Raw genomic sequence first — 13,436 nt, 5'->3', positions numbered from 1 at the left:
TAACACCAAAAAAGAAAAAAAGAAAAATCACTCATTCAAAGTACACTGAACAACCAAAGTACACTACCAATGAAGTTATTCATTAAATCCACTCAATATTTTACAGACAATATATATGAAGAGCTTGCTTCCAAAAGACGCTAAATTCATCATTTTTCAATGGATTTAGCGCCTTTTGAAAGCAAGCTCTTCATATAGGAAATAGAAGACAATTTGTTACAATCAAAGACAATTATGAAGTAATATGAGAAGTAAAATGTGGCTTTCCACAGGAAAGTTTATTAGGGCCACTATCATTTATTGTTTATCATACAAATGATTTTTGTCAGGCATCTTAAGTACTTTCTTTTTTCCACTCTGCTGACGATACCAATGCATTTCTTGGTGTTTATTTTTTTGTTCAAAAAGTCACATTTTCGCGTTTTATAGGCGTTAGAATGAAATTGTATATTCCTCAGAAATCATTACGTATGTTATATTTGTCATTGATATTGCCTTATCTAAATTAAGGTGTTTTAGTTTTGGGCAACATTCACCAGAACCTACTAGATAGAGTGTCCCTTCTGCAAAAAGAAAAAAGCTCTCCGTGTCATCTGTTTTCCTTCCATATCCTCCAATACAATTTGCTTTTTGCTTCTAACAGGCTGTTAAGAATTAAAGATTTGTTTTTTATCAAATTTGGGACAACCTATGTACATGTACACCAACAACTCACTACCGTCCATTTTCGATTCTATGTTTCTAAGAAATTAATCATTCCATAAGTATTCCACTCCACGTTCCAATGAATTCATTTACCTCTTTGGTATTTACGATCTTTGGTATTAAAGCACACACTTAAGCACACACTTATCTATTCTGGAATTTTTTGAATGATAGAAAGAAAAGCCCCCTCCATGTATTCATTCAAAAGGAGATTAAAGTCCCTTCTATTACAATTTCATGATCCCACATAATTGATTTAGCCTGTGGGCTTATATTGGTTCCTTTTCGAAGAGCTTGCGTTACAGATAATATACTGCCATGTACTTTTTTTCGTCCCTGTTTACCCGAGACCCTTACGGTGGGATTTCACGGAGCACGCGAACGATTTACGAAGGACGCGAATGACAAAATCCAACATTCGGAAAAGTTTTTCTCCGAATGCGTTCCGACAATGAAGCCGAAAACTATTCTTGCACAATTTGCGGGAAGTTTCCACGACGTATGTGCAAATGTCGTGTGTATGATTGCTAAAGTACAGCATGTTACATACACGAAGAACACGCGACGGAAATGCGAACAACGAAAATCTTTCAATAATCATTGGATGAAATGTACCCAAGGAGAGTGGAAAGCTGGCTTGAGTTGATTTTTTTTTTCTTTCCTCTATTTCTCCTTTCTTTTTCTCTAATTTTTCTGTCTTGTGCTTGCCTACATTTTTTCCCCCAGGACCTATCTCCACTAGTAGGCTAAAGCATTTGATTTTCTTTTTTTTTTTTTTGCAGTTCCTCCAACACATAATCTCTATAGTTCAAATGAACTTTTGCATACTTCAGATTAATATTAAGTGTACTCTGCGATTTTTTTTTTTTGGTATGTCAAACATTTCTTTCTCTTTCTTTTGTTACTGTAGTTGTTGATAATTGTTTGATGTTTAGATGTATGCTACGATTTTTATTTGTAGAAAACGTAAAGGTCATACATCCACCAAACGTGCGCTAAACGTTCGCGAGAATGTCTCAAAAGGTACGCGAACAGTTTGCGATTACGTCGTAAAATGATCGGAAAAACTTCGCAGATTTCGCTTAACATACGCGAGACATTCTCCAAAGTTTCGGAGTCTGTTGGGGGTTGCACGAACATTTTGCGAACATCGCGCGTGTCTTGCGAAGGTCTTGCGCATATGACGAGGCTTTGAAGACACTTTCGAGAATAATTCACCAGCAAATCACGACCAAGTGTGCGGAAAGGGTTCGTAAAAAAAAAATCAAACTTTTTTGAAATTCTTGCCGAAGTAAAAGCGACATTCGCGAACAGTTGACGACGCTTCCGAACCCTTACGTTCGTTTGGCGATCTTTTGCAGACTAAAATACGAATGCTGGATTTTGCCATTCGCGTTCTTCGCAAATCGTTCGCGTGCTCCGTGAAATCCCACCCTCATTACTGAGTAGATTTGTTTTTATTTATATTATTTCTGCATCTATTTCTCTCTATTTCTCTATATTTTCGTATCCTTTTCACACTTCCATTATTTTTTTGGATATAATTCTGTCGAGGATCGCTGGATCTGTTATGCTTTTTATCTGTTGTATTTGTCTTCTTGTCATGTTAGTCGTGTCTCATTTTGTTTTGTCCTGTCTCTTTGTCTCTTTTTATTTTAGTTTCGTCGTCCAAGTCTCGTTTAATGTTCATTCACGAGTGTATGAGTGTCTGTTTGTTTCTCTGTCTTCTTAGTGAGCTTCCAGACTTTTTTTACAGCTTTATTTTTTTCCTTTTTTGCATCAGTTTACTTTTCTATTTGACATTTTGTACCTGACGGGCCAACATAGTCTTTTTAGTGGGTCCCTCCATTTTTCGATGTTTTGCGTAGTGCCTATATATTATCTTTATCACTTCAGTCAGTCAGTTTTAATGACAATGTATTATTACTCCAGGGTTCCACAACTGGTATTTTCTCATTTTACTTTGTTTTGATTATGCAACCTTATTCTCTGGATACCAAAGAAAATGAAACGTCTATCTTTTTTTCAACAAATTGAATAGAATTTGAATTGAATTGAATTGAATTGAATATATTACATTATACAAAAGAAAAGAAAGGATAGGATAACTTTTCTAACCGGAAGAAAAGATAATAAATTTCAACATATTTAGAAATACATTTTACATTTAAAAAAACAACAACATGAACACCACCCGTATAAATGCCTCCTTCAGAACACCATTTAGTCCATGGGCCAAGACCCGAAAATGGGTTATTGGTACCACCTGAGGTGGCAATTTCTAGTTGTGTATTTTGAAGTGACATATATCTAAGGATTATTCTTTGCTATGATAGCATTTCCAGAGTAGTAGCTTAGTCATAGGATTCAAGCCATTAACCCGAACAATACCAAATTTTTTCTGACGCTCCGTGACTAAAGACAGGCACAGTTTGCCCGTTGATAATTTCCAGGTTTTTCGACCAATCCCTCTGAAATGTGGCACCTATAAATAATGTACAGTATTTGATACTCTACAAAATGACACCATTAAAATTTTACTAGAAATGCCGGATGGGGTACACTCAGTCAAAATACCCTGAAAACAAAGAACATTTGAGTATCTGAATATAAGAACGACCCAAGTCCATATAAGGCCATTTCGAGTAAACTTAAAAAAAAAAAACTTCATATCCTTTCCATCATGTCCAATAATATTCCATTTGACTGTGATGGGAAGCAACATTGTATATACAAATTAGAACATAATTATTATTTCAATTCAATTCGTTTATTCATCTCATTTTCGGATAAAACAATACAACAGTATTGGATTTTACAATACACAAAAGGATAATCAATCATTTACATATAACAGTGAAAATGAAAAAAGAGAACTTGAGAAAAGCCAAAAAGGCCTTGTGAAGTAAGTTCCCTTACGATTATGCACAGAATAATTGATTTTTAAGGTACAAAGTGTAGTCATGGACGGAAAACCAACAAATACAACAAAACATAACATAACAAAACAAAACAAAAACATAAGACAAATGATATGATAAATTGACTATGACTATGTGTGATTTGCTAGAAGGTATATTTTCAAAAATTTCTTAAAAGAGAACAGGCTATTGCATGAACAAATATCTCTAGGAATCGAATACCAGATTAACGGAAATTGGTGACGTACAGAGTTTGAAACCAGATTTGTTTTTACTACCCACATATGAAATCTATTGCAATTTCGTGTATTGTATTTGTGAATTTCATTATTAGTTGAAAACATACATGAAATATTATGAGGTAACATATCTTTGAAATAATAAAATCCCAAAACAGCGGTATTATAAGTATACAAATCAAATATATTCAAAGTATTAAATTTACGAAAAAGAGGAGCCGAATGAGCAAAATAATGACTACCAGAGCATATTCGTAATGCTTTTTTCTGCAATTTATGTAAAACTTCTATCTTGGTTTTATTATATTTGCCCCATACAGATACACAATAATTAAGATACGGAAGCATAAATGTATTATACAGCAAAAAAAGTGCAAACTCTGGAAGAATATTTTTCAATCTATATAATATACCTACACATTTAGATACCTTATTTGCTACATTCGTTATATGTACATCCCAATGCATATTACTCTGAATATAAACACCAAGAAAATTTACCGAATCAACTTTCTTTAGAGGAACAGAATCAATAGAACATAACACATCATCAAAAATATATTTATCATCACAAACATTACGGTGAAATATAACATAATTTGTCTTAACAAAGTTAACAATTAATTTATTAACTTTAAACCAATTACTAACTTTATCTAACTCCTGATTAACTTTAATCTCAATATCAATCAAACTTGGATGAGTATAAAACAAAGTAGTATCATCAGCATACATCACATACTTAAACATAGTAGAACTTTGAACAATATCATTAATATAAATCAAAAACAATAAAGGACCTAAAATAGAACCTTGCGGAACACCACGGGTTATTAATGAATAATTTGAGGAACAATTCTTAAATGATGTATATTGAAATCTATCAGACAAATAATTTTTAAACCAGAGTAAAGGTGTCCCACGTACCCCATAATGTTCTAACTTATATAAAAGAATATTATGATCAACAACATCAAAAGCTTTTGACAAATCCATAAATATTCCAATAGCATATTTGTTAAGGGTTAAAGCAGAAATAATCTTATCTTGCAAATCTATAACAGCATGAGTGGTTGAATGATTTCGTCTGAAGCCATATTGACAATTAGAAAGTATATCAAATTTTATTAGAAAAGAATACAGACGGGTATATATACACTTTTCAAGTAGTTTTGATATGACAGGGAGAACTGATATAGGTCTATAGTTTTGTAATAAATGCGGGTCATCTTTCTTGTATATTGGAATAATTTTTGCAATTTTCAATTTTATTGGGACATCACCAGAACTTAAAGACAAATTAAATATATAAACAAGAGGTTTAACAATGGAAAATATTATCTGTTTCAAAATATTACAACTTAGATTATCAAAACCACAAGAATACGTTGTTTTTAAAGCATTACAAATTTCCAAAAGTTCACTCTCTGTGGTAGGGTTAAGAAATAAAGAATGGAAAAAATCACTTTGGAGATAATCTTTAAAATGCATATCAGAACTAGGTTTTGATAAAGATGATAATGTTTCATTACAAATATTTGTGAAATATGAATTAAAATTGTTTACAATCATTTGAGAACCTGTTATTTTTTCTTCATTTCTTATAAAAAATGTAGGCATTTCATTTGGTGATTTATTAAGCAATGAATTTATAACAGACCAAGTTTTATTCACATTATTTCTATTTTCATTTAATTTATTACAATAAAATTTTTTCTTGGCGTGTCGTAATATATTATTAACTTTATTCCTATAGTCTTTATATTTCTTTTCATTTGTTAAAGACCTATCACATAAAAATTTCTTATATAATTTATGCTTCTTATTTATACACCGAAGATGAAAAGGAGTTATCCACGGTTTGCGAATCTTTTTCTTTTTTACTTTCATTAAGGGAAATATATCATCGTATAAAAGAGTCAATTTCGCAATGAATATATCATATGCTGCAGTTGCATTGGAAGTATCATATACTGCTGACCAATCTGCACTAATCAGTTTCTCATTCAATAAACAAATTCCTTCATCTGTTATTTTACGGGAATAATTCTGATTAATGTTTTTGTTTTTCCTTATCTTATTCAACATTAGAAATATAGGTAAATGGTCTGTAATATCATTACTAAATGTACCAAAACATAATTGACAATTCATAACATTTGTGAAAAAATTATCCAAAAGAGTTGCACTGTTTAAAGTAACGCGAGTTGCACTCTTTATAAGGGGTTCAAACCCAAATGAAAAATTAGCAATTAAGAACTTATAAGCATCTTGATTTTCTAAATACTTAAGGAGGTCTACGTTAAAATCACCTGTTATAAATATATTTCTATGTTCCTTCGTTACAGTACAGAGGGCTTCAGAATAAAATTCTATGAAATCGTCAACATTTGAGTCCGGTTTTCTATAAATGACACCAACAGTGTACTTGGAGTTATCATGTACAAAATCAATAAACAAATACTCACAAATACCTTTATCAATTTCACTTGAAAACAAAATATCCGATCGAATTTGAAAAAAAATATCATTCTTTATAAAGAGACCAACACCTCCTCCACGACCAAAAACTCTATCTGAATGAATGAAAGTATAACCGGGTAAATTAAATGGAATCACAGGGTCTTTACATATCCATGTTTCTGATATTGCGATTATACTAAAAGAGTGCTTCAGTGAGGACAAAAATATGGATATATCTTCAAAATTCTTCGGGAGACTACGGGCATTAAAATGAATCATACTAAGTTCTGAGATATATTTGCAATGCACATTAAATTCATCGGAGGTAAAACAATTAAATGAACTGTGGGTATTAAACAAGTGAAAATCAGGATCGATGCTAGTGAATGGATTATTCATGTCGGAAAAGATTGAGTTGGTATATCTCCAATGAGCGGAAATAAACATACGACAGCATTGTTCTGGCAATAAACTGAAAAAGCATAGTATTGATACACTCTACGTTATATACCGATTCAAGAATCATAACACAAACAACACATCTACCATCCTCAACGTGAACAAACATGGAAGAAAACACACACATAAAAAAGGAAATCATACAAAAGAAATCTTACAGAAAAAAAATAGGAGAGCGAGTGAAACGTGCAACGAGAGATGTTGGAGTCAGTACACATTTTGAAATTATTAACTCTGTAATCCATATCCATTTAAATTTTCAAAAGTAATACCTATATGTTATTATAAAAGAGCTTTTATCTTGTGTAGGTATACATCATGTGTGTTCAGTTTCAACAGGCTGACTGGTCTTCAGTTCAAGAGACAGGTAAGTATAGCAGGTAAGTTATAGGTAGCTTAAGTCTTCAGTGCAGTTGATGATTTTCTTCCTTGTTTTCTGGCCATTCCCATGCAGTATGACGAAGATGCGTCCATCCACAGACCATGCAGCCTGAACCTTCACATGTTGCTGTGCCGCTTTCAGGAGTTTGCTGTTGTACTCGGTGAGGTCTTCCTGTATTCCCATGCCGGTATTCTTCAACGACTTCCTTTTTGTGATCAGCATCTGACGATACCTGTAGCTCGTGAGCTTCACAATGACAGGCCGTGGAGGAGCGGGTCCACCCGAATCCTTGGGATTCCTCTGCTTTCCGATCCGGTGGCTGCGATCTATGTGATGTGGTTGGAGATCAACATTGAGTTTTTCCCTCGCCATCTGACACACTAGGGAGTCAGTATCTTCGTGCGGGCTCTCCTTGATTCCATAGACCCTCACGCAGTTCCGACGGGAGTACTGCTCCTGCTTGTTGAGATCAAAGGAGAGTTTCCTGGTGTTGTTAGCGCTGGACTGCAGTTGAGTCTCAAGCTTTTTCACCTGCTGTTGGGCAGCATCGAGCTTGCACTGGATGTCATGAATGACGCCATCTTGTTTTTCAATGTTTGACCTCAATTCAGCCAGTTTGGTATCAATAGCACTTGACACCAAGCCAGCAACAGCATTCAGGAACTCGTCATCCTCAAGTAGTTCCCTAATCAGCTTTTTGTTCCTGGCAGTCATGTTCAGTGGTCTCTGTCAGCAGTCCAGAAAAGTCTATTTTGTTTGGAGTTTAGCAACCTAGCCCAGCTCCAGGCTAAAACTCAGGGTGAATGGGGATTACCTGTTTAGCGACAAACTGCAAACAATGGGCTACTTAGGCCATTGACCCGATGTCGTGTGCAGGCTAGCAATGACCAATGTATTACACGTAGGCAAAGCAACCAGTTTCACAGTCAAGTCCAGAGGTACACAGAAAAAGGTGTTTGGGACTGAGCTATCCTCGGGCTACCAGAGATATACTCACAGTTCAGATTTCAGCATCCCAAATTCAGGTACTATAAACACACAAACTGGTGTACATGACTCCCAAGTAGATCCTTGTTGTGTTATTCCATGATAACTGTAGTCAAGTATTCACAAGAGACAGTAAATGTCAGCAAATTGGAGTCAAATTACACAATTTACACCACCTTCGTGTTGCTCTCTCTTTCTATGTTCAAGAAACATCTAATTATGACAATTAACATTTAAATTAATTGTGGAGAGGCCATTTCGTGTGATGGACTTGGGTCGTTCTTTGAGTCATATACAGCATAGGCTGGTATGTGAATTGAGAGAAGCGATGAGAGAGGGCCTTATAATATGAATGTAGAAATGACCCAAGTCCTGGACTTGGGTCTGTAAGATCTTTATTTTCATGGTATAAACAAGGAGGTGGGAAGAGAACAGGGAGGTGGGCTGAATTACATTTTGCAGAAAATTTCGCGGGCATGAACTTTCGCAAATTTCGTAAGGGGCTAATATTCGCAAAAGCAGAATGCGCGTGATTCTAAACAATACATTTAATGCCAATGGAAATTCGCGGAAGTTTCATACTTCAAAAAAAAAAAATGTCAGCTCCAATTCGCGAAAATGTCATGTCGCGAAAATAACACTGCATTTGTGACCCTGCATCACAAAACCAACAAGAACTCGCACAATTTTCGCAATGAAAACAATTATGTATGCGGGACCGAAATGCTGGAAAGATCTCCCCCTGAATTCACAGGTTGTTTATCACTATCATCCTTTACATCCTTTACATCTTGTCCATACAAGATATCCAGCTGTTTGAATAGTGCACAACGTTAAGGATTAGATTAAAAGCGACCTGCCTGGGATATTCATAATGTTTCCTTACTCTTATTATCACTGTAGATTAGACATATTATTGTGTAGACCAGACGAGGCGTCTGAAACCATTCTGACTTTACTTTATTTCCTTTATACTTTATTTCTTCACAAATCAAACCATGTAGAAAACATTTCTAGATTACTACCTTCCCACATTCAAATGACAGGCAGGTAAGTGCAAGAAAAAAAACACACAATGTACTATGACAACACAATTGACAGTGACACAAATATACATACATTTGCAAACATATACATTATATCAGCTGTTTCAGGAACATTAACCTAACACCAAAAAAGAAAAAAAGAAAAATCACTCATTCAAAGTACACTGAACAACCAAAGTACACTACCAATGAAGTTATTCATTAAATCCACTCAATATTTTACAGACAATATATATGAAGAGCTTGCTTCCAAAAGACGCTAAATTCATCATTTTTCAATGGATTTAGCGCCTTTTGAAAGCAAGCTCTTCATATAGGAAATAGAAGACAATTTGTTACAATCAAAGACAATTATGAAGTAATATGAGAAGTAAAATGTGGCTTTTCACAGGGAAGTTTATTAGGGCCACTATCATTTATTGTTTATCATACAAATGATTTTTGTCAGGCATCTTAAGTACTTTCTTTTTTCCACTCTGCTGACGATACCAATGCATTTCTTGGTGTTTATTTTTTTGTTCAAAAAGTCACATTTTCGCGTTTTATAGGCGTTAGAATGAAATTGTATATTCCTCAGAAATCATTACGTATGTTATATTTGTCATTGATATTGCCTTATCTAAATTAAGGTGTTTTAGTTTTGGGCAACATTCACCAGAACCTACTAGATAGAGTGTCCCTTCTGCAAAAAGAAAAAAGCTCTCCGTGTCATCTGTTTTCCTTCCATATCCTCCAATACAATTTGCTTTTTGCTTCTAACAGGCTGTTAAGAATTAAAGATTTGTTTTTTATCAAATTTGGGACAACCTATGTACATGTACACCAACAACTCACTACCGTCCATTTTCGATTCTATGTTTCTAAGAAATTAATCATTCCATAAGTATTCCACTCCACGTTCCAATGAATTCATTTACCTCTTTGGTATTTACGATCTTTGGTATTAAAGCACACACTTAAGCACACATTTATCTATTCTGGAATTTTTTGAATGATAGAAAGAAAAGCCCCCTCCATGTATTCATTCAAAAGGAGATTAAAGTCCCTTCTATTACAATTTCATGATCCCACATAATTGATTTAGCCTGTGGGCTTATATTGGTTCCTTTTCGAAGAGCTTGCGTTACAGATAATATACTGCCATGTACTTTTTTTCGTCCCTGTTTACCAGAGACCCTTAGGGTGGGATTTCACGGAGCACGCGAACGATTTACGAAGGACGCGAATGACAAAATCCAACATTCGGAAAAGTTTTTCTCCGAATGCGTTCCGACAATGAAGCCGAAAACTATTCTTGCACAATTTGCGCGAAGTTTCCACGACGTATGTGCAAATGTCGTGTGTATGATTGCTAAAGTACAGCATGTTACATACACGAAGAACACGCGACGGAAATGCGAACAACGAAAATCTTTCAATAATCATTGGATGAAATGTACCCAAGGAGAGTGGAAAGCTGTCTTGAGTTGATTTTTTTTTCTTTCCTCTATTTCTCCTTTCTTTTTCTCTAATTTTTCTATCTTGTGCTTGCCTACATTTTTCCCCCAGGACCTATCTCCACTAGTAGGCTAAAGCATTTGATTTTCTTTTTTTTTTTTTTTGCAGTTCCTCCAACACATAATCTCTATAGTTCAAATGAACTTTTGCATACTTCAGATTAATATTAAGTGTACTCTGCGATTTTTTTTTGGTATGTCAAACATTTCTTTCTCTTTCTTTTGTTACTGTAGTTGTTGATAATTGTTTGATGTTTAGATGTATGCTACGATTTTTATTTGTAGAAAACGTATAGGTCATACATCCACCAAACGTGCGCTAAACGTTCGCGAGAATGTCTCAAAAGGTACGCGAACAGTTTGCGATTACGTCGTAAAATGATCGGAAAAACTTCGCAGATTTCGCTTAACATACGCGAGACATTCTCCAAAGTTTCGGAGTCTGTTGGGGGTTGCACGAACATTTTGCGAACATCGCGCGTGTCTTGCGAAGGTCTTGCGCATATAACGAGGCTTTGAAGACACTTTCGAGAATAATTCACCAGCAAATCACGACCAAGTGTGCGGAAAGGGTTCGTAAAAAAAAATCAAACTTTTTTGAAATTCTTGCCGAAGTAAAAGCGACATTCGCGAACAGTTGACGACGCTTCCGAACCCTTACGTTCGTTTGGCGATCTTTTGCAGACTAAAATACGAATGCTGGATTTTGCCATTCGCGTTCTTCGCAAATCGTTCGCGTGCTCCGTGAAATCCCACCCTCATTACTGAGTAGATTTGTTTTTATTTATATTATTTCTGCATCTATTTCTCTCTATTTCTCTATATTTTCGTATCCTTTTCACACTTCCATTATTTTCTTGGATATAATTCTGTCGAGGATCGCTGGATCTGTTATGCTTTTTATCCGTTGTATTTGTCTTCTTGTCATGTTAGTCGTGTCTCATTTTGTTTTGTCCTGTCTCTTTGTCTCTTTTTATTTTAGTTTCGTCGTCCAAGTCTCGTTTAATGTTCATTCACGAGTGTATGAGTGTCTGTTTGTTTCTCTGTCTTCTTAGTGAGCTTCCAGACTTTTTTTACAACTTTATTTTTTTCCTTTTTTGCATCAGTTTACTTTTCTATTTGACATTTTGTACCTGACGGGCCAACATAGTCTTTTTAGTGGGTCCCTCCATTTTTCGATGTTTTGCGTAGTGCCTATATATTATCTTTATCACTTCAGTCAGTCAGTTTTAATGACAATGTATTATTACTCCAGGGTTCCACAACTGGTATTTTCTCATTTTACTTTGTTTTGATTATGCAACCTTATTCTCTGGATACCAAAGAAAATGAAACGTCTATCTTTTTTTCAACAAATTGAATAGAATTTAATTGAATTGAATTGAATTGAATATATTACATTATACAAAAAAAAAGAAAGGATAGGATAACTTTTCTAACCGGAAGAAAAGATAATAAATTTCAACATATTTAGAAATATATTTTACATTTAAAAAACAACAACATGAACACCACCCGTATAAATGCCTCCTTCAGAACACTATTTAGTCCATGGGCCAAGACCCGAAAATGGGTTATTGGTACCACCTGAGGTGGCAAGTTCTAGTTGTGTATTTTGAAGTGACATATATCTAAGGATTATTCTTTGCTATGATAGCATTTCCAGAGTAGTAGCTTAGTCATAGGATTCAAGCCATTAACCCGAACAATACCAAATTTGTTCTGACGCTCCGTGACTAAAGACAGGCACAGTTTGCCCGTTGATAATTTCCAGGTTTTTCGACCAATCCCTCTGAAATTTGGCACCTATAAATAATGTATAGTATTTGATACTCTACAAAATGACACCCTTAAAATTTTACTAGAAATGCCGGATGGGGTACACTCAGTCAAAATACCCTGAAAACAAAGAACATTTGAGTATCTGAATATAAGAACGACCCAAGTCCATATAAGGCCATTTCGAGTAAACTTAAAAAAAAAACAAACTTCATATCCTTTCCATCATGTCCAATAATATTCCATTTGACTGGGATGGGAAGCAACATTGTATATACAAATTAGAACATAATTATTATGACAATTAACATTTACATTAATTGTGGTGAGGCCATTTCGTGTGATGGACTTGGGTCGTTCTTTGAGTCATATACAGCATAGGCTGCTATGTGAATTGAGAGAAGCGATGAGAGAGGGCCTTATAATATGAATGTAGAAATGACCCAAGTCCTGGACTTGGGTCTGTAAGATCTTTATTTTCATGGTATAAACAAGGAGGTGGGAAGAGAACAGGGAGGTGGGCTGAATTACATTTTGCAGAAAATTTCGCGGGCATGAACTTTCGCAAATTTCGTAAGGGGCTAATATTCGCAAAAGCAGAATGCGCGTGATTCTAAACAATACATTTAATGCCAATGGAAATTCGCGGAAGTTTCATACTTCAAAAAAAAAAAAAAAAATGTCAGCTCCAATTCGCGAAAATGTCATGTCGCGAAAATAACACTGCATTTGTGACCCTGCATCACAAAACCAACAAGAACTCGCACAATTTTCGCAATGAAAACAATTATGTATGCGGGACCGAAATGCTGGAAAGATCTCCCCCTGAATTCACAGGTTGTTTATCACTATCATCCTTTACATGCAAATTAAGACAGTATTAGATACTGTCTTAATAATAATAATTAAATAAATAATTACATGAATTCAGCTCATTGAAATTCTGTTTTGTGCTGTTC

The sequence above is a fragment of the Diadema antillarum genome, unplaced genomic scaffold (assembly GCF_040938485.1).
Source record: "Diadema antillarum isolate AM-2024a unplaced genomic scaffold, OU_Dant_1.0 seq00001486_RagTag, whole genome shotgun sequence".
Classification (NCBI taxonomy): domain Eukaryota; kingdom Metazoa; phylum Echinodermata; class Echinoidea; order Diadematoida; family Diadematidae; genus Diadema; species Diadema antillarum.
The sequence above is the reverse complement of the archived record's forward strand: the minus strand, read 5'-3'. Positions refer to the sequence as shown.